Source organism: Lepidothrix coronata, unplaced genomic scaffold, assembly GCF_001604755.1.
Source record: "Lepidothrix coronata isolate B3197 unplaced genomic scaffold, Lepidothrix_coronata-1.0 Scaffold30, whole genome shotgun sequence".
NCBI lineage: Eukaryota > Metazoa > Chordata > Aves > Passeriformes > Pipridae > Lepidothrix > Lepidothrix coronata.
The window spans coordinates 1676134-1697708 of record NW_016690210.1 but is presented as its reverse complement, the minus strand read 5'-3'; the positions used below and the strand labels follow the sequence as shown (position 1 = coordinate 1697708).

Below are 21575 nucleotides of genomic sequence, written 5' to 3'. Positions count from 1 at the left end.
TGTTGGAACACTGTAAAAAGCCACAGGTACTTCACCTGTACAGTACAACCATGATTGGAAACTATGTTTCTTGCCCTAAAATGCTTTGAAAAAGCTCTTCCGGATTTGTTTTCCCTCCTGGGTGCTGACAGGCTGTTCTGGATGTGTGCTGCTGCTGGGTCAATTCAGACAGGATTCAGCATATGCAGCCCCTGCAATGGAATCACAGAGTGGTTTGGGTTGGAAGGGACCTTAAAGATCTTCCAGTCCCACCCCCTGCCATGGGCAAGGACACCTTCCACTAGCCCCAGTTGCTCTGAGCCCCATCCAACCTGGCCTTGGACACTTCAAGGGATGAGGCAGCCACAGCTTCTCTGGGCAACCTGGTCCAGGGCATCCCCACCCTCACAGGGAAGAATTTTTTCCTAATATCCAATCTAACCCTACTCTCTTTCAGTTTGAAGCCATTCCCCCTTGTCCTGTCACTACATATGAAGTGAAAGGGGCACTGAGGGTGAGACTTGTCCAGGGGACTTCAGTGTCACCCCAGAGTCAGGATTTCATCATCATTTGCAGTGAAATGCTCTTGTCTTTCTGCCTTATCCATGAGCAGTGTTGACCAGTCACAGTGCCTGGTTAGATGCTAACATTTCAGAAAAGCTCATTATTGGGTGCAATGGCTGCAGAGCAGCTGATATCAAAAGCAATTAAAAATACTGACTTTTGGGGATTTATTTCAACTAAAGTTAAGTTTTTCAGTTTTTTCTGTCAGTTGAGTACTTTCCTGTATTGTTCTGTTTGCTTGCAGATTTTGATTTTAAGAAACTTCCAACGTGTCCTGGAAGTGTAGTAAAAAAGGCTAAAAAAAAAAAAAAAGTGTAATAGTGGCAGAATGAGGAGTTAACATTAGGAGAAACTAATGGTGCTCATTTTCTACAGATTTCCACCCTTTTCCTGCCCACCTGAGCCTTAGGTTCTTGCTTTGGTGGTATCCCAGGGAAGGAGGCTGCACATGCTCCGGCTCGTTTGCCAGAATTCCTCGCGTAGGGATTGACGCGCTGGGTGTTGTTACTGAGAGCAGACACCAGCAAAGCTCTGCCAGCCTTCCCCTCGAGCCATGTGCTCATTCCAGTATCCCTTCCCAGCACAGCTGGCTGTGTTCACAGAGCTCAGTAACCTTGGTGTCTCCAGGACTCGGATCTTTCACGTTTAGTGAACATAAAATCACGGGGTCATTTAGGCTGGAAAAGACCTTCAGGATCATCGAGTCCAACCTGTGACTGAAAACCACCTTGTCACTGAGTGCCACGGTGCATTTGTTTCTTGAACACCTCCAGGGAAGGTGACTCCACCTGAGCAGCCCATTCCAATGCCTGACAACCCTTTCCATGAAGAAATTCTTCCTGATGACCGGTGTGAATCTCCCCCGGCGCAGCTTGAAGTCATTTCCTCTTGTCCTGTTGCTGGTTATCATAGAATCATAGAATGGTTTGGGTTGGCAGTGGCTTTAAAGATCATCCAGTTCCAACCCCCTGCCATGGGCAGGGACACCTTCCACTAGCCCAGGTTGCTCCAAGCCCCATCCAACTTGACCTTGAACACTTCCAGGGATGGGGCTTCCACAGCTTCTCTGGGCAACCTGTGCCAGGGCCTCACCACCCTCACAGTAAAGCCTTTCTTCCTAATATCCAATCTAAACCTCCTCTCATTCAGTCTGAACTCATTCCCCCCTGTTCCTGATGAACAGTCCCTCTCTGGCTTCCCTGTAGGCCCTTCAGTCACTGGAAGGGGCTGTGAGGTCTCCACACAACCTTCTCTTCTCCAGGCCCCAACTTACTCAGCATCAAGAAGTGGATTCAAAACTGTGGATAAAGAGGGACCTGAGAGGCAACAAAGAACACTGGAAGCATAGCTAAGAAACGTGAGAGAACACGTGCTCAGCCTGCTGTGCTGAGCTGTGTGATGAGCTGTGGTGGCTGCAGGGCTGTGAACTAATTAGTGATTATTGCATTCAGGCACCTTTTTTCTAGCAGAATCCATGTCCTGTTACTTGTATGAGGGGAAAGTGTCGCTGTGTGTTCAGTTTACCATAAATTAAACCCCAAGGTTTGAATTCACACGCTCGGCGTGTTATGTGCAGCAACGTGCAGAAACCAAGGAGCGAGATGATCAATGATAAGGAAGAAGGCCCACATTTCACTGCTTTTGGAAGAGCAGAAGCGAGGTTGTAGGCAGTGTTTTCTCAAGAGTGACTGTCCTTTCTCATGCACGGAACAGACCTACATGATACCAGGCACACCAGTGTTGTCAAGGGGATGACACTGGAATAAAGGGTTGCTTTACAATCAAAAAACCCCCCTAAAAAAATCAAATCAGCTCGTTAAAGGAAAGGGCGAGGAAGTTCTAACCCTTCCTGTGCCAAGGAGAGGTAGGTAAAAAAAGAATGGCTCTCAATCTGCTATGCTGGCTGGTAGATTAAAAAAAAATAATAAATTAACTGCATGCTCATGCTCCTTTTCCCTTCTCTCCACACCCATGCCCATGTTAAGACCTTAGTCTGAGCTTTCAAAGGAATGAATACCTTTGTCTGACAGACATACAGATGGCACTTGCACCCAAGGGCCCTAGTTAGGGTATAAAATTCCAGGTTGCTGTATTGCAAATATGGATACATAGGTTATGGATATTTGGGCAGGAGTAGGTTGGTTTTGGGGCTGTGTGTGTGTCTTTAAAAGTAAAGAATAGTTGCTTTATTGCCCTCCTGTGGGGTCTATGCTGATGCAAACAGCAGGTTTTTGCTGAAGAGACTGGAACCAGTGACAAAGCACCATTTTTAAAGACACAAAAAAGAAGAGCTTAGATTGCATAATCAAAGAGAAAAATGAGAAACTTTGTCCTGAAGGCAAATGCACCTACTTCTCATTCACTCTCCTCCCTTTTTCACTACTTTTTTTCCCATGAAATACATGCAAATCCCAACATGCACTAAGTTTTCCTCCAGGCACGATACACTTGTGTGGTTATTCAGGTAAGAAGTGGGTTGAATAGAGATATGAGGTGCTCCCTGCTGAAGGATCTTAGAAAAGAGTGCTCTGTTTACTGCTGTTGTTTTAAAGCCATCTGCTCACCCCTGAAAGCATTTGTAGTTAGTACAGGGATATCTGTCATTCTAATTATACAAAATACACATTTCCTTCTTAATTTACTTTGTCTTCTCACAGCACAGCCAGGATTTCTGACTCTACCTACTGGCAAAAAATTAAGTGTAGAAATTAAGTGTAAGCATTTTATCAAAATGAAGAGCAGCTTAAGAAGTAATTCAAGTAGAGCAAGAACTTGCTGTTATCAATTAATGCCCACGAGAAATCACAAATTCTGGTCACACAGGACACTTACCAGTTTGGGAGGAGTAAATGAATGTGTGTGGTCTGTGCTTGGCTACAGATCCTTCCAGGTCTCCACTGCCAGCTGTACACTCTCACTGTTAAAGGTGTTTTGTGTGAAGGATGTTGAAAATGGTGGGTTTAGACAATATTAAAAATGGAAGGATTAGAGGGTGAGTGCGCAGCTGGGGTGTAGAGACAAGGAAGGGGGGATCTGGGTGGTTTGGCTGGGATGAAGAGATAAGAAAAGGGCATGTGGGTGCTTCAGGTGGGATGCAGAGACAAGGAAAGGGGGATGTGGGTGGTTCAGGTGGGATTTAGAGACAAGGTGGGGCTGTGCCGTTATGGGCAGGAGGATTTCAAGGTCACTCCCAGTTTTCCCTCTGGTGGTTTTTGCCTCTCAGTTTGCTCGTTGGGATATTATGGATGCCAGCGTTGGTCAATTAGAATAATTATAACTTGAAATATTTTGTTCCAGTAGTATTAATGCCACGGCTGGAATAACTTTAATAAAGTTCCCTGACCATGGATTATTTAATGTGCAGCATAAACACTACTCTTCTCGCCTTTCCTTCTGTCTTTAGGGATGCCAGGATTTCCTGCTCCAGGTCAGTGAGCTGGAGCACTGGTGAAAGGAAAAGGTTGGTTGTAACAGTTTATATTAAACTGCTACCATGTGGGAAGAGTCCCCTCTTGGAACACAAGACCATCAGATCTCTCAGAAGCTTTACAGTAGGAAAAGTATTTCCTACCTTCTCTGGTAGGGAAATACTTCCAGATCAGTACTTTTAGTAGCTGGAAGTACAGAGATGCTGCCAGTTATGTTGATGGTGTCAGTGCTTAACACCATGGAGCTGGCACAGCGATTCCTGCTCATTTTCTCACTTTCACACATGGTTTTTTTAACCTGGCATTATGTCAGTGCCCAACTTTTTTAATCAATAGAATCAGCACCAGGGAAGACAGAGTCAGGCTTTTACGCTGATGCTTCAGGCTATTGGACAGGGTTTGTCTTCCAGATTTTTATGGGCTGATGAGAAAATGAAGAAGCTCCTCCCAGCTGCTTGTTGCCATCCTCCTTCCCAAGTCTGCTGCTGAGTGAGCTCCATCAGCTGATCTGCTTGGAGGCTCTTTAAACTCTTAAAACTAATCCAAGAGTGCTGGGAATAAAGTGAGTTAGGGAGTGGTTCTCTCAGCAGCTGAACTGGCAGATCTTGGAAGCTGGTAACACAGGGAAGAGCAGGGAGGTGGAAAACCATGGAGAACGGGCCAGTAGGTTTCTTTTTTTTTTTTTAAATAAAGTTTGCTGTTGTTATATCTGTTCAGAGTCAGGAAAACAAAAACAGTAGGACTATTTCTCCTTGGTTTATATTCCTGTTGCTTCCTTTATATTGATACAGACATGCATCCAGTTGAGCTGATTTATCTGTTCATCATTCCCCTCAACACTCAGCTTTCACTTGGGCCCATTTTCTCATCAATTTAGTGGCTGGCTGTGCCAGTTCCAGAGCTGGATCTTAAGAAGAAGAAAAGGTGAGTGTTCAGTGGGAGCCCACGCTGATGTCGGGCTAAAGTGACTGGAATTACATTCCTGGTAATGGTTGCTTTGGCTTTCTGTGTGGAAAGAGGTTTTAAAATTCTGCCATGGAGTTAAATTACAATAAAGGCACCCTCAGCAGATGCTTGTTGATGGTGATCACAGGACTCTTACTGTGTGGTTGGAATGAAAATGTTACAACTTGTGGCTTCTGGCAAGGGGTAAATGTTTGCAAAATATGGCCTGAGTTTCTTAAAAAAAAAGGCATCCAGTAATTAAAAAATAAATTAAATGTTCATGTCATTGAGGATACTGCAATCCTGACCACTAATTTTACAAGAAGCATTTTACAGAAATGCAATGTGATAACTAAAACTTCTCTGCACTCCTGAAAATTCTAGGCAACGGCCCCTGGAAGCAAATTCAGGAACGCTGAATTGATCCCACCATGTGAATGGAAAGAATGCTGCTTTGTAGGGAAATGCATGGAGGAATTTTGTAATCATATTGCGGAACGCTTGGACAGGTACCTACAGCACCCCCTGGAAACAGCAGGTCATTCATATCTCACCTGTCACACGGATTACGTTGCAGTTTGGAAGACTATTCCTAGCCTAGGAGATCATTCCAACTTCAGTTTTCCTGAAAAATAATACAGACTTCATTTTACCTGCACCTCACCTTTGATAAGCCCCTGCTGCATGAAGCCTTTAGTCGAGGGCTTATACCTGCTTTTTGCTTCATTCATGATTACCTTGGGGTTTTTTGTGGGTTTTTTTTGTTTGTTTGTTTGTTTGTTTGTTGTTTTGGTTTTTTGCGTGTTGGGTTTTTTTGGTGGTTTTTTTTTGTTGTTTTGTTTTTGTTTTTTTATTGACAGCTATTACTTATATGGAAAGAGACGGGAGAGTTGATGTCAGGAGAATTTCTGCTGAAGGTTTCTTAAATAGGGGTTTTTTTGAGATTAGGGCCTCAGCACGTGCAGATTTTAGCAAATTATTTTTGAATGGCAGAGTTTTTCCCTGTCAAGGAACTGGTCTGCTACGTAATTCTAAGTTTAAAGCAGCATTTGTATGAATCTTTATAGAAAAATGGAAACTTTTACTGTTTGTATGATATTTGCCTTATTTGGGTACATACACTGTTGTATTTATGATGGGTATTGGGTTTTACACTTTTGATATAAATAGTATTAAATGTGCTCAAAAGCAAACCAAAAAAATCCGATTCTGCAGAAAATTACAGGCAGTCTCTGTGGATGTAATAGCAATAATATACCAGACTTTTTAATATAGCTGGTTTGGCTCTTGTGTATCCTGCTCTTTATTCTTAACACTGTAATCAAGTGTAATTACAGGTGTAGACATTTTAATTAAAGGTGAATGAGTTTTAATTAAAGGTGAAAAAAGTAAAATTGGACCAACATTAACAATGTCTCTGTGACCTAAGCTGAAGAGTGTCACAGTATATACCTAGGAAAATTCTTATTTTTACAAAATTTTCCTATCAAGTCCATGAAGTGCCTTTCTGCAAAAAGCTGTGCTTTAAGGAACAAAGCACTGTGGTATTGCTGCAGTTGTGAGACAGCGGAAAAATCTGTTTGCCACTGAGATTTGCAAGTTTTATCTAGTTGCATTATCAGCAGATAGCAGTTACCAGCCTCTCTGCTAAGGTTACTCACAGAAGTTATGAAGTCACTACACGTGTAAGTACTGTGGGCATTCTCGGTGTTGTGGCCCAGTTGCAGGTTTCATGTGTTTCGTGCAGGTTTCTGCATTTCATGCAGATTTCAGTGCTCCATAAAATGTCACTTCTTTCTTGTGTTTCAAGAGCAAGGTCGGTGGAGAAGTCGTGAATTTGGGGGCGAAAGATCCCGGAACGCCGACAGCACACGTCCATTTTCACAGTTACCACTAAAGGATTCTCATGTTTGGAGAACAGGCATAGCTGGCATCAGTTCCAAAGGACTTTGGAGGAGGTTTTTTCGCTGTTGGGAGAATTTTGATGCAAGTGAAATACTTGATATTTATCTGCCTTTTTTTTCCCTCTTTCCTAACTTTACTTCAGCGTTCTTTAGATTTGACTCATAACTGGGTGGTTTTGCTCACTCTGAACACTGTGTCCCACTATCTTTGCAAGTAACACATGATTACTACAGTAGCAACCACGAAAATGTAAACCACTGGAAAAGATTGCCCAGAGAGGGCGTGGAGTCTCCCTCACTGGAGATATTCCAGAGCCACCTGGACACAATCCTGTGCCATGTGCTCTGGGATGGCCCTGCTGGAGCAGGGAGGCTGGACCAGATGACCCACTGTGGTCCCTTCCAGCCTGACCCATCCCGGGATTCTGGGATATTTGCATAAAATTTGCTACCTTGAGTTCAAATCTTCTTTCTTTTTGAGGGGACTAAAACGATCTTTTTGACAAAGATGCAACTTCTCTTGTGTTTTAAGAGCATATATGAAAAGTTTTAATGTACCCGTTTTAAAGATAAATAAATGAACTTGGTAGTTCATAGCCAGGTCCAGAGTGTTTATTGTTTGTCTGAAGAAAGACAACAGAATATCTGATGTTTCCTTGGTCAGCTGCAAATGTTTGGGATTTTTTCTTTACTGGAACAAAAATCGGACATTTGCAACAAGCTCTTTATATAAGTTTAATGTCCAAATGTGGCTAAGATTGGCTTCAGCTAAAAATGGGTTTTATCTTGACCACTTTTTGGTGTCCTGTGTTCAATAAAATCATTTTTCCATTCTGTTTTGACTGTGCTATTTCTGTACCAAGTAAACCAGGACAATAGCAGTTGATATCCTTTTTTTTAACAATATTGATATAAATAATGATGCCTATATTTTTTTTTTCTGCATCTTGAAGGTGTTCATTCCTAACAAAAAGTGGCTTCATGTTGATATGACATTGGGGGAAGCATTTTCTGTCACTCTTGCCCTCAGAACCTCAGCTGTTATTTATGGCTACTGAGCATTACCTTTGCACCCACAAGTGTGATGACATTTTCTTACCATGTCCTTTGGTCTAACTGTTGAGCAAGATAGTTCTTAGAAAAAGAAACAGGTGCAGGAAAATTTTTTATCTGCTCTACAGTAACTTTTTCATGTTGTATGAGTTTTTCTGTTTCACTTAAGTGATATAATTGAAAACAAAATATTGGTGAAGAAGAAACAACTGAATTGAGACACTGAGAACCTGTAAAACTAAACAAATTTTCAAATATCATATGATGTAGGTTTAATAATGGCTAACTATGAATCAAAACAACAGCTTTGTTTTTCGGAGGCCTTTGATCCTTTTTTTTCCTTACGTCAATCTAAGCCTTTCAAAGGTTCACGGGTTATCATCCTTAAATCCCATTTCTCTATTACCCATGATTTTTTCATATTAAAATTGTGACAAAATTAATGATGTAAACTATCTTTTTGAGGTTAAGAACAGACACTAATGAGGATGAAAATATAATTCCACACAAGGGAATGTCAGACTGGTGGTGCTCTACACAGACATTGTCTCCCTCACGTGCATCACATCCTTGATCTGGAACCAGTGTGATATTTAAGCAAATATATTGCAGTGGTGGAGTGAAATTACTTTTGTTTTCTGGTGGTGGTTATAGTCCAGGCTCTGCTTTGCTAACCTTCACCTTACTAGGTCTAAATTCACTTCCAGTTTCCTACTAACATTTCAGCTTGGAGATTGTTTTGCCATTGCACATATAAAAGGTGAGTTCCTCCTCTTCTGTGCGTTATCCCTGGAGAGATTGACTAGAAATATCCTTTTGGCTCTGACTTTAGCATATCTGCATTCACATAATGCTTTGACACCTCGCATTTCATTAATTATTCCTTACATCAAACAAGGAATGACATAAAAATCTGAGAGTGAATTTTATAGAGAGTGTTCTGTTGTTTTGTCAGTCTGTGAGAAACTCTATCTCTGTAAATAAAGGCTTTTATTTACTAGTGGATTACACATGTAGTACCCATTCTTTTCTTTTTAAAGCTGTAAACCTAAATATATAATACAGAGCATTAGTTATGACAACTTTTGGATCATTTGCATAGTTTGATTGCAAACTGTTGTTACAAACAAATCTTACTGCCCTTATGTCTCGTATCTTACAGGAATCATATTTCTTACAGCAGTTATTTTTGTTACTAATGCTCTTTAATACATACCAATATCAGTCTTTACTCACATACTGCCATGATTGGTCTATTTATTTTAAAAATGGAGAGGTTCAGAAAAAGCTCAAAGCCCTCAGAATTTTACTTTGCTGCATCTATCAGTGAGCACAGTCTTTGCTTGAAAAACACACTTAAAAATCACTTAATTGATTTCATGTTCCATTTTTCATTTATGTAAGTGGGTAGTTTTGGCTGATGGAACCCTGGACTCCGTAGCGTTCTGCTACATATTTTCACACATGTTTTTTCAAGTTCCAACTATGTCGTGAATTTTATTAATTAAAAGAATGTTTCCCAACCTAGTAGGCAGGCTCCACCAGACCCAGAAGGTGGGGTAGGGCACACTGTGAAAGAGGAGAATTTTGAGGGCAGGGAAAACTGCTTACCTTTCCCACCCTCCTGCAAATATGTTCCCACAGTTATGAATCTAATTCTCTTTGAAAATCACCCATAGAGCTTCCCCCCGACACTCGTGGTACCTCTTGCTGTGTCGGATTCAGTTTCCCCCAAAGGTAAGGCTTCCAACTCAGGCAACAGCCTCAAAAGCTTCCCTCCTGTTTACATGTAAAGAATATTCAAGAAAGTTCCGGTGAAATACTCAAAGTTTTGGTGCCAACAAATTAAAATGGGTTTAAGCCCCATATGGTTACTCTGATTAAGAAGTGAAGTGGTTCTCCATCTGTCTGGCTCAATATTTTAGTTGATTCACCTTATTATGCCTGTATGTTTCCATATACACAAGACCTTTGGATTTCTCAGATCCTGTTTCAAGCCCTTCAGAGGAAATAAGGGCTTGTCTCCCTTAGGGAGCTGTTGTGAAATACATTGGAATACGAATTTAAAATGCAGGGTTTGCCTGGATTAACTCCTTGTGTGAACGCTCTGTTCTGCACACACAGAATGCCCGGCAGCTTAGTTTAATCCACTCTGCTAAGATTAGGATGATTAAAACCAGATAATCCAAAATAAATGTGTTTTTTTTTCATTTATATGTTTTTCTTAAAAAAAAAAAAAGACTGCTGTTTACATTTTAATCAGCTGTACATTGTCAGCATGGCAACATCAGCCCAAGGAGTTTCAGTTGTTTCCCATTTCCCTTCCCCAGTGCCTTATTTGGTTGAGAGCCAGATCAGCTCCTTGTCCCAAATTCAGGGTGTGGCCTTACAAAATTTGTGCCAGCACAGCAGAGAGGTTAAGGGTTAAATTATTGGGAGCTGAGGGGAACACTGAATTTGGACTGATGCAGTTGATGCAGTCGAATGACACCTTGTGTCACCTGAAGAAAATGCAATATGAGTCTACTTTCACTCTCAGGTGTGGATTTTTTGTGGAGTGAGGCAGAGGCTAGTTAAGGTTTAGTCCCCCATGTCACATAAGTACTGACTCCTGCAGTGCTGCATCCTGACACTTGATTCAGCTCAGTCACTGTGCAGCCTTCCCATCTCTGTTGGAATTACCTGCACTGCCCTCATGGCCTTCCCGTGAATAGGAGCAGGGAGAAGTGGAGAGAGAGGAGAAGGTAAAAATGTGCCAAAGAAATAAATCAGCAGAAGCACATTAACAGGCACATCCCCACCACAAAGAATGGGGACTGCTCACCCAGTTAGCCTAGACAGATTTTTCAGCCATGAGAGGGTAGGTGAAAATCCAGGTTTGTGTTGTGGATACTGCAGAATGTTCTACATTTTTGTAGTTGATGTAATTGTGTCTGTGTTGGAGTGAGTTAATTAAATGTTACTGCAATATTTACTGGTGTCTGTTGGGTTTCTAAAAAACACTTAATTCTATGTTCATGTCAGTTGATTACCTGCCAGAACTGTCTTGTCTCCTCCATGCTTCTATTTTGGTTTAAGGTTACCCTCAGTAACCCAGCATGGTTTTAGAAGCATGTTGCTCTTCATGTATGATACTGAGGAATAAGCTGATACAAATCAGAAGAAACTTGTTTATTGTCACTGGAAAGGTAGCTCATATTAAAAAAAAATCTATTTTAAAAACTCTTTCACTGCAGTGTTTCTTACAAAATTCACTTAGTGCTACATTTAACATAGCAGCTTGTGAGAGATCTTCAGATTTTTTTTTAATTTATCTAAAACAATTGCAAAAGCATTTCTATTTTATAGCACCACTATTTAAATAGAATAGTTCCTATCATCCATCGGCAACTCTCAGACTAATTGGGAGTTGAATGCCCTCAATTCCCAATTAGTCCAAGCTGAGAAGTGCCAGTACTAAACAAGGTTGGGTTTCCTCATGAGTCTGCTTGTGGTTTATAGTTCATATACCATCCAAACAGACTTTTCACTTGCATTCTATCAGGCAGGATCACGGCTGTCTCCCTCACAACAGCATTTCAAGGTGAGCTTACTGTTCTTTCCGTTCCCCTGATCCCTTCAAATCAAGGGAAGAGCACACCTTTTGCTGTCCTAGTTTTTTCCAGCTCTGTGGTAAGAAAGAGCATTTTTAATGCATTCTCTATGTTGGTAGCTACCTCTTGTGTTAAAATTATTGCCATGGCTTCAAAGCTGATGTCCTGCCCTTGGCTGTATTGGAGAAGCCACATTCCATTGACAGTCTTTCATAGCAGATGCCTTGGTTGCCTGAGTAAGGGCTAAACTATGGGCTGTATTTGCTGTGCGTGCAGTTCAGCTTCAGACCCACTGAGTGTAGGAGCAGAACCTCTCCAGAAGAAAAGCCTTTCTGCTGAAGAAAAATGAGGCGATTTGTGGGACTCTGGCCCTGGAACAGATCGTTCTGTGCTTGCTTTAAACAAATCAGTTTGGCTTTGTTTTGTAAAACGTGTCAATAAAGTCCAGATCCGATTGGAACCCTCTTGGTGAACCCCCCCCAGATATGTGTCTCTTCAATTTATGGGTTAAAGTTGCTTTTTGGGTTAGCTGTTAATGACAAAATCTCATCAGTGGATGCAAGGCAACATAAATTTGTTCATTTTCCCTCTTGAGATTAGCTGACAGCTGGACTATTTTTTGACTGGGGAACTCACTCCAGGGGCCTGATAATGTAGAATCTCTAATCTTTAGAGGAACAAAATTCACACATCATTGTGACCATGGCTTTAGAGAATAAAGCCCATTAGGACAGGTGAAGGGACTCCATCAGTTATAACAAGAGAGGTGCAAGTTACAAATTAGGAAAGCCATTTTAATAGGGTATTTTAAAATACTGTGGCCTGTTGAGATTATAGAAGCTATCTATCACTGGGGAACTCAGAAGACCCTTTTCTGAGAGCAAAGTGTACTTGATCCTGCCTCAGCACAAAAAAATAGGTCCTGAATTTTACAGGGTCTGTTGTAGTCTGTGTTCTTGACATTCGGAGTGGTGGCATCCATTTTAAAGTGACATGTAAATCATGGTGTCCAGGCATGAAAGACAATTTTCCATTCACACCCCCCACAACCTAACAGGCCAGTGAGGTCTCATCTCTGTGTGGAAGCAGCTTGTCGTGGCACTGAGACAATGGATAGAAGGTGATCAGCCTTTTCTAGGGACCCTCAGTAAGTAATTGGGTTGAATTCATGAGTGTACACCAAGAGTGGGCTGCTCTGCAAGGGGCATACTGGGAGAGAAGGGTCACAGTTAGGCAGGGACATCACTGACAGGGTGCAGTCTCCTCACAGGGCCTGAGAAAGAAGAACAGAGCAGGTCTGGTGGTGCTACCCAGGGCCAACCACAGCCCAGTGACCAGCAGCCAAGTCCACTGTGACAACACAGGTCTGAGGTCAAGCCAGGAAGTCCAGACAGAAAGTCAGGGATTCAGTCTGTTGTCCTGTATGTCACATTTTGAATCTGGGGTTAAACAGAGATGGAAATCTTCACGTTGCACTAGAAGAATGATCAGTCCTCCAGCTTCTGACTGAGACATGCTTGGCCTTTTTTTTATGGTCCCTCCATCAGAAGTGTCCTGTACTCTGCAGAGGTGACAGAGACACTGATGATCCTGTTTCCTCACTGTAGGCAGGGTGAGGTTTTAGGATTTCCTCTGTCTTTTAATAAGGAGTTAAGAGTTCTGTCCCTTTACTAAGTATGTTAATCTGTAGCTCAGAACTCTGCACCAGGAATACCAGCCTGTATTCTACTCATTGCAGTGGATGTGGGTTGTCATCAAGGCTTTCACACTCTTGTTCTACTTGCAGAAATGTCCTGATGAATAGCAAAATGGAACATACGAAGCACCTACTTGGTTAAATGAACTAGGCAAATACTCTTTGTTAAATGAATTTTGTGTATTAATTTCTGAGACCAAAAGATAGCCAACGAGTCACTGAATTTGATTCACTTGATTATTCTTATCATCAGGAACATTTTATCTTTCCCCACCTCTTGCTCTTGAATTTGAATTTAGTCCTCTTGATTCTTTAGAGTCTTTGATTGGGTCTAGGCTATCTTTCACCTTTCTAAAAAGGTAGCCTTCTGCATAGCTTTTACCTTTGTAAGGTAGATAAGACACACTTGTGGCTGCTTTTTTTGCATGAGAGAATAGGATGCTTCTTTACATCTATATGAAGTTTTTTCCTAAAAGCAGTTTTTTAGCTCTATTTACACCTAAACAAAAAACTACTTGGGATTTTCCCCTTGTCAGGTGTCAACTGTCAGAGCTTTCTACTTCTGCTTTTTATATGCAAAGATAGTTTGGTGGATCGCTGATTGCTTGTGGTTAACCACCATGTGAATGTAAATGTGAAGACAGAAAGTGTGAAGATGAAAACAAAAAAGGAGATCAGCAGGCAGAGTTCTTGGAGATGTGCAGTTGTCACATACTCACTACCCCACCATCCTGGTTCTCCAGAGACTGGGAAGATTTAGAGGGGACCACATCAATGTCTGTATACATATATATAAATTAATATATTAACAGTAAGACATAACTATGTAATAATCTTTTCTCTTTCTACATAAGAAAGAGGACAGTACTCGTGCAGCTTTTTTTATTGTTTGTGTGGTTTAGATTGTTTAGGCATATTTCAAGGAAGGTGTAGGCTATGGGAGTACTTAAGAACCCACACTCAAGACAAGGTTGTATCATCTCCTATTTGTCGAGGGATGTTCTCCAATAACATCAAGATTTTTGATCATGCAAGGAGACAAGTTTCAGAAGACAGTAAGTGGGTGTGCTCTTATTTCTGTTTATATTTCTAAAATTCAAGGTGCTTTTTGATAACATGCGTGTGTGATTTAATATTACTATTTTTTATATTATATAATATATATTTATATTATATAATATAATATATATATATTATATATATATATATACTATTAATATTACTATTTTTCATGTAAGTCAGTTGCATGAAAGCAGGGTTTTGCTCCAGGAAGGCCACTGTTTTCATGAAGCACAGAAGTTTTCTTGGTTTTGCATGCTTGGTGAACTGGAGCAATGAAAGTGAACAACAGAACACCTTTAGGTCTGTGTTTCAGCACAAAAGCTTTTCCCTTGGCGCTGCCTCTCTTCCCTTGGTGGCCATGGCACAGTGTGACATTCCACTGATGCTGGGGAACTGCCCACAGATGGGAAGGACTGTTGATTATTGAAGAAACAGCCTCTCTGGGAGCCACACTTGGATTAAAAAAATCTCTGCAAGTAAACCCAATGAGCATTTAACTACTTTCAAGTCAAAAAGCAATTTTTTTCCCTTTCCAGCTTTGCTTTTCCAGTAAGCATTTTATTCACCAGAACACTCCCTACCTCAACCAACTGTGTGTTGATGTGCTAAAAAGGAAGGGAGAGGTGGTGTTTTTGTTCTGATTCTAAGTGCTTGGAACATATTTCAGATTTGTGGACGTTTTGGTGATGGAAAGTAGGTGCACTAATTGACAAAAGATCTCAAATTTCAAGCTGTTGGTGTTTTGAACAGACTGTTGTTCTGTTTAGGATAAAATTGACTTACTGATAAACAACTGATTTCATTAAGCCTAAATTAAATTGGTAATGAAAAAGCATACTGAAACTGTCTCAGTGCTGTATTAGTTTATTAATGCAACCGACAGCTATAGGTTATTAATTAATAAATCCTCATAAGTTATTTGCGTTGCCACTGAGTCGTTTCTGTTTAAATTCAGAAAAAAATATTTGCTTGTCAGAACTGACAGAAATGAAAGGCTGCTATGAGATCACGTAAGGAAACACGGGAAGTCAGAGCTCTTTAAAATAAAACATACTTTTTTCAAGGTCACCTTGTACAGAACAGGTTGGATAAACTGCAGACTTCAGATGTTCAGTCTGGAGAAGACTCCAGGGAGACCTTAGAGACCTTTCCAGTGCCTAAAGGGGCTCCAAGAGAGCTGGAGAAGAATTTTAGACAAGGGTCTGGAGTGGTAGGACAAGGAGAACTGGTCTTAAGATGAAGGAGCGCAGGTTTAGATCAGCTAATAGGAAGAAATATTCCCTGTGAGGGTTGTGAGGCCCTGGCACAGGTTGTCCAGAGGGTCTGTGGATTCCCTATTCCTGGAAGTGTTCAAGGCCAGATTGGATGAAGCTCAGAACGTTCTGGTCTAAAGAAAGGTTTCCTGCCTTTCCTGAGGCAGGAATGAGATGATCTTTAAGGTCCCTTCCAACCCAAACCATTCTATGATTCTATGGTTAAGAAAATCAGTATATGAAACTAGGGCAACTGTGTTACAAATGCTGGAAAGTCAGGACTTTATTACCTGGAAATTCCATTCTTTGTGCCTTCAAATCAGAAAGTTTGAGGGGCTTTTCTGCTTTGCAGTAGCTCCCATGCAGATCTGTTTACTTGCTTCCACGACTCCGGGCTTGTTTAGAGCCAAAGGTGTGTTTTAGCTTGGGCTGCAGCTCTGCTCACCTTGCAGTGCATAATCAGCCTCACTCAAACAGTGCAGTCCTTCCCTGACCTAACCACAATCTCCCTCAGGTCCCCAGAGGTTCCCACAACAGCTATGACTTGCTGGGAAAGAATCCTGCAGCATCCAAGCACAAGGAAACCTGTGATATTGCTGTCGGACACACAGGAAATGCAGAAGCCGAGAGGCGGGTGGGTCTCTGCTTTGGGAATAGGAATGTTCGAGCCATCGAGCCAGACCTGGGAACATTTAGGTTGTATAAACACACAAGCAGCTTTGTGCAGACTTGCTCAGTGAGGGTAGATTCTGCTTTCTAGTTGCATTCTTAAGGAAACACGATTTTTTACCTACTGCAAGTCAACACACGGATGCTGAGCAACTCTGCATTTCATCAGATGCTTGTTGTGAGCTCCCAGCTCTGACCATGCTTGTATTTAAATGGTTTTATAGTTGACGTGCATCCGGCTAAAATATCTCAAATTTCATATTTTATGCTAGAAAATAGAGAATTGCTTTTGTTTTGTTGATTAGTTTTGTTTTATTCCTTTGTCTCAAGGCGCTTTTGAAAAGAAATTGGAAATAAATCCAAATCAGGGGGGTTTTTAATTTTATTAACTAACGAAGCTGTTTAAATACGCTGTTGGGTTTGTTTCTTTTTTTTTTTTTTTTTTAACTAAAGCATAACACAGATTAAGGCAGATTTGATATATTAAATAAAGCCCATGGCTAACTGAACTATTTCCTTCTGGTCACTCTGGCTGTACTTAACCCTGTGAACTGCACAGTGTGCCTGGCTGTCCTTGTCCCCTGATAATTCTGCCTGTGTTCTGCTTGCATAGCCAGGGAAAATCACAAGGTGGCTGGACCAGGAGCAAGGATTACGTGAACCTGTGTCGTGGCCCAGCAAGCCACAGTGAACCAGCTGCCCTGTGAACTTGGTTGAGGGAGCTGGGAGACATCCTGGGGTCCAGATGCTCAGGCACAACCCAAATCCCTTCAGATATTAAAGCCAGTTACGTCCCTACCTCATCATTCAGCTTTCTTTAAAAATCCTGGCAGCACACATCTGCATGTTGGTGCAGACTGCCAGTGCAGACATGACACTCTCCTACTCCTCCTACCCCAGTGCAGTTGTGTAACAGCTCTCTGATAAACATTGAAACTCTCTTTTAAAGAGCCTGCTTACCTACAAGTATTGACGCTGAAAAAAGCTGTGATGTGAATGCAAATGCTGAAGATACTCTGAAATCGCTCCCTACGTGGACATATTTACGTGCTAACAAATTGTTGGATGCTCCCATTTCAAGAGACTGATGAGATTCACTGATGCAGTTCTGCAGATTAAATTATGCCAGACTAGTTTTCCACATGAATTTAGGGAGTTTAAAAAAAAATAAAAAATTCCTGGTCTAGGACAAACTACAAGGAAAAGTGCCTATGCAAGGAGTGATTCCAGAATAGTTACAGCGCGTTATATTTGCTTCCTTTTCTTTGAGAAAACATTAGCACTTCAACTGCATGTTTTTCCCTGGACATTTGTAAAACACTGGGCTGATTACAAAATAATGCATGGCATCAAATTCAAACAAACCAGGTTTTGCCTAAATTCAAACCTTCTTCATGGAGACTCTTCCTGCTGCAGGAATTCATCCGGTTGCTGATTCATCCGCGCAGAGCAGCATTTGTTCAGCATTAAGTTGTTACAGCCCTTCCTGCCCGTCTGCCAGAGGTTCTCCCAGCTCCAGAGTTGCCAGAGAGCAAACCTGTGTCTCAGCCACTGCAGCTAAAAGTCTGGCAGCTGAGCAAGCACCGAGCGTGGCTTTGCCCCAGGCAAATAGATCCAAATGTGAAACAGGGAGGTGGAGGGCAGACACTCTTTCTGCCACTTTTTTTTTTTAAGAGTGGTAATACTTTAAACCCTAAAAGTAGATTTGCCAGTGCTCATGTGTCAGAAGGCCTCCAGACAACATCCACCCTTTAGAAACCCTCCCAAAGTGCCACGGGCAAAACAACAATCATCCTTTTTGTGAGGGCCCAGAGAATGAAACACGATCCTCTAGGTCTGTTTCACTTGCCATCTATTTTCTGGAAGTAATCTGAAATGCTCTATTTGACCATTCTTTCACAACACCCTTTACTGCATCTGCATTCCATTCTGATCTCGTTCTTTCTCTGTATATTTTATTCCCAACTGTATTAAAATATGATAATTTTAATATGGTATTTTAATTTTTTTTTTGTCATGAGAGCAGACAATACAGAACTGAAAGTAGGGTTTTTTTCTCTATTATCCTTTCCAGTTAACCATGTTACATGTGCCCTTTGTGATATGGTGAACACAAGGGCCTCTTCACTGAAAGCACACATCCATTCCTGACAGCACCAACAACATCCTTTCCATTGTCCCCTCTGTGACAGCAGGTGAGAAAACTTAAGGCTCATGGCATTGTGATGTGGTGGACCAAGTTGCATATATAAGCACTGGCAAATTATGTTTAAACTTGCCTGAGAAGATGAGAGGCTTGGCCTTTGGATGCTGGAAATGGGATAAAATATTTAAGCACTTTTGAGTTCACTTTGTGGGTGGACAGAAGGAAATAATCGGAATTTCTTGACCAGAGAGGATGAAGTGACTGCTTGACAGTGGACAAGAATTTTCTCTACGTGAACATAAAAAAAGGGTGATAATTGTGGAAAAATTACCCAGATTTGGGCACAGTGTGGATGTGTGGGAAGAAAGAGGGAATGGAAAATGAAATCCAGAGCACATCAAAGAGACGTCTGCACTATCCCCTTTCCACAGGTGGAAAAACTGAGGTAGAGAAGCAATTTACACATATTCCGCTTTCACTTGTTATTGTCAGAGCCAAAAATTTCTACCTCCCAGTCCTAAACATTAACCACAAGGCTACTCCTCTGTACTATTATATCTGTTATTTGTTTTGCCTTGTTTTCAGTTTTAAGAGCGCCTCTGCTCTGCATAAACATGTCGAAACACACAGTGATTCAGGTGCCTACAGCTGTGATGTTGAAGGATGTGGTTTTATTTCACGGACCTCTCCGACTTTGGAGACAGCACTGCAAGAGAGTGCATGTGGGGACTATATTAAATAGCAGGGTAAAACATATTTCTGTAAATGAGACCAAAGTTTCAAATTTGCATGCATTTAATTTCACGTCAATCAAGGAAATGTTCTATTTTTTTGCACCAAATCAAGTATTTATTTGCACACATTTCTAGGGCTCTTGTAATCATTATGCAAATGCCTGATTCCCCCTCACCTATAGGTCTGGAGTGCTTACTTTAGGAACATGCAGTTGCATACTCAGAGTCTTAAACCATGGCCAACTCCCTCCCCCTCCCTTTCTTTTTTCTTTTTTTTCTTAAAGAAATAAACCACATGCCAATTCTAATCTCAACAGCAAAAACATTGCAGGGATTAAAACCCCATGTCACTTTTCTCCTCCTTGTTCGTACTCCAACCTTAGAACTAATATGTTACTTGAAAATAGAAAAACTTTTAACTGGGTGAGTGTGGTCAGACATTAAAGTTCATTTTGAGTAGCTATAATTTATGGATGCTTGTTGCCTGTTTCTTCAGCTTTGCTGAGCTGCAATCACTGCTGTGTTGTAAAATGAATATATTTCAGTGGGAGCTGTGTGTCACACTGCTCTTGGAGATATCTCCAGCACTGATGGCCAATGCAGAGGATTTCCATTGGGGTTCCTCGATCAGACAAGTTCTAACAACCTCAAATAGGAAACGTTTTAGGAAGCTGACTTCAAAAAGGTTTTCAGCTATTTAGTGTGGTTTTCCCTTTTTCAACAAAGGATTAATTTTTGTCATATACACTTGCAAGCCTTCCATGACTCTAACAGTCGTTTTTCCCAAGAATAATGGCATTCTGAAATATAAATACCACATCTTTCAGAAACGTTTATCCTGGAGTTATTCATTGACCCGACATCTTCGAAAAGTTCATAATCTCAGCAATCATTCTCATTCCAGGTGTGTTACCAGTTGATTCTTGTACAGACCATAAAGTATTTTTTCTAAAACATTTTGTTTAAGAGATGCAAATATTTAATCAAAAGCTCTCTTAAGTTTCATTGCATTTTGGGCATTCTGAGTATGAAACAATTTACTACTAAAGTTTCGCTATCATGACGGAAAACTTAGTCTAAAGATGGGTAAACCAAGGAAATAAAAAGGTCTTTTTGCTTTTATTGCTTTTTCCACTGTGAAAATCTTGTAGCTTTGACTGTTGGAAGAAATTTTTTAACCCTGCAAGTTTGTATCCACCCAAAGAGAGTATGTAAATACAGGAACAGCTTCCGTAGTATAAACAAGACAGGACATTTTGAGACAAAAGAATCCAACAAATTAAATATTATTATAAATAGGTAGCTCTTATTTTCTGTTATGTGATGTGTATTTGATAAAAACTACTTACTGGAACCCTCATGCAAGTGTTCCTTCACACAGAGTGTCTTTTGTTTGAGTGCCACATGGTATACAGCAATCTAATTCAACTTTTAATCGCTGACATTATCAGTTTTGGCAATCTAATTTAGATATTATTCTTATTTTCTACTGTAAAATGCTATGCTTGTAACTTATATTTTCATTATTTTCAATTGTATTCCCTTAGATATAAAGATGACAGTGAAGGCCATCAGAGTTTGGATGTAACTGCTGTGGGTGGGGGTCAGGATCCCCAGATGGTAACAAGTAAGTCTTGACCAAGTCAAAACAGTTTTGGAAAAGAAGAGGGGACACTTGAATGGGCTTCAGGCACAGTCACCAGCTACTGGAGAAAATGTTCTGGTGGAAACAGGGACTTCTCTGCCAGAGCCAGTCTGGGCTGAACTTCAGGCTGTTTTGGAACCTGTTGTACTTCCACTGAAGCTGATGGAGCAACACCAACCAACATGATGGAAAACCCCAGTAGGAATGGATCTGGGCTTGGGAATTCAGAGATATTTCTAGAAAAACAGGTTCTGTTGGATTTTTACTGTGAATAAATCAATTTTTTTTTTTTACTCTCCGGAAGAGGTTTACTTTTTTAAACAAAATATGTCTTCAAGTTTTCACTTTTATCCTTGTCAAATCTTTTTACAACACTGTGTTTTCTCAGCTTTCTTGTTAAATTATTCTGATATGCTTAGAGAATATATGCAAGACAAACACGACATTATGCACAAAAAGTACTTTAATTTACAGCCATTTATATTCCTATATATGATGCTTCATTTTGGAGAAGAAACTTTTAAGTTCTGTATATTCACATAGCATATTTATTTATTTCAAAAATACAGCCCATGGGAAAAGTGTTCAGCCGAAGCACAAGACAAACAGTTTGAACTGGTAGGTAAAACATCCCATTTTTATTAGTCCACCACGTTATTTATTAGACATTAGATAACAGGTTGTGGGATGTATTTGAGGAAATTACAATTTTGGCAAGTTTCTTAGCTTTGCTTAGTGACTTCCAAATTATTTCAAGAGTTATTAGAGAGTCTTTCTTCTAGAGTTGACTTTTAAGTTACGGTCTATCTTTAAATGAATAAATTTAAATTAAAAAAGAAGGTTGTGTCTAAATAAAACGGTTAAAGATGCTCACAGAGCTGACTTCAGGATTTATATACCACTT

General features: G+C 40.7%; 1 pseudogene; it reads left to right on the top strand.

Moving 5' to 3' along the window:
• Positions 1-4619: 4619 nt before the first annotated feature.
• On the top strand, positions 4620-20911 carry LOC108495303 (annotated as a pseudogene).
• The last annotated feature ends 664 nt before the right edge of the window (positions 20912-21575 follow it).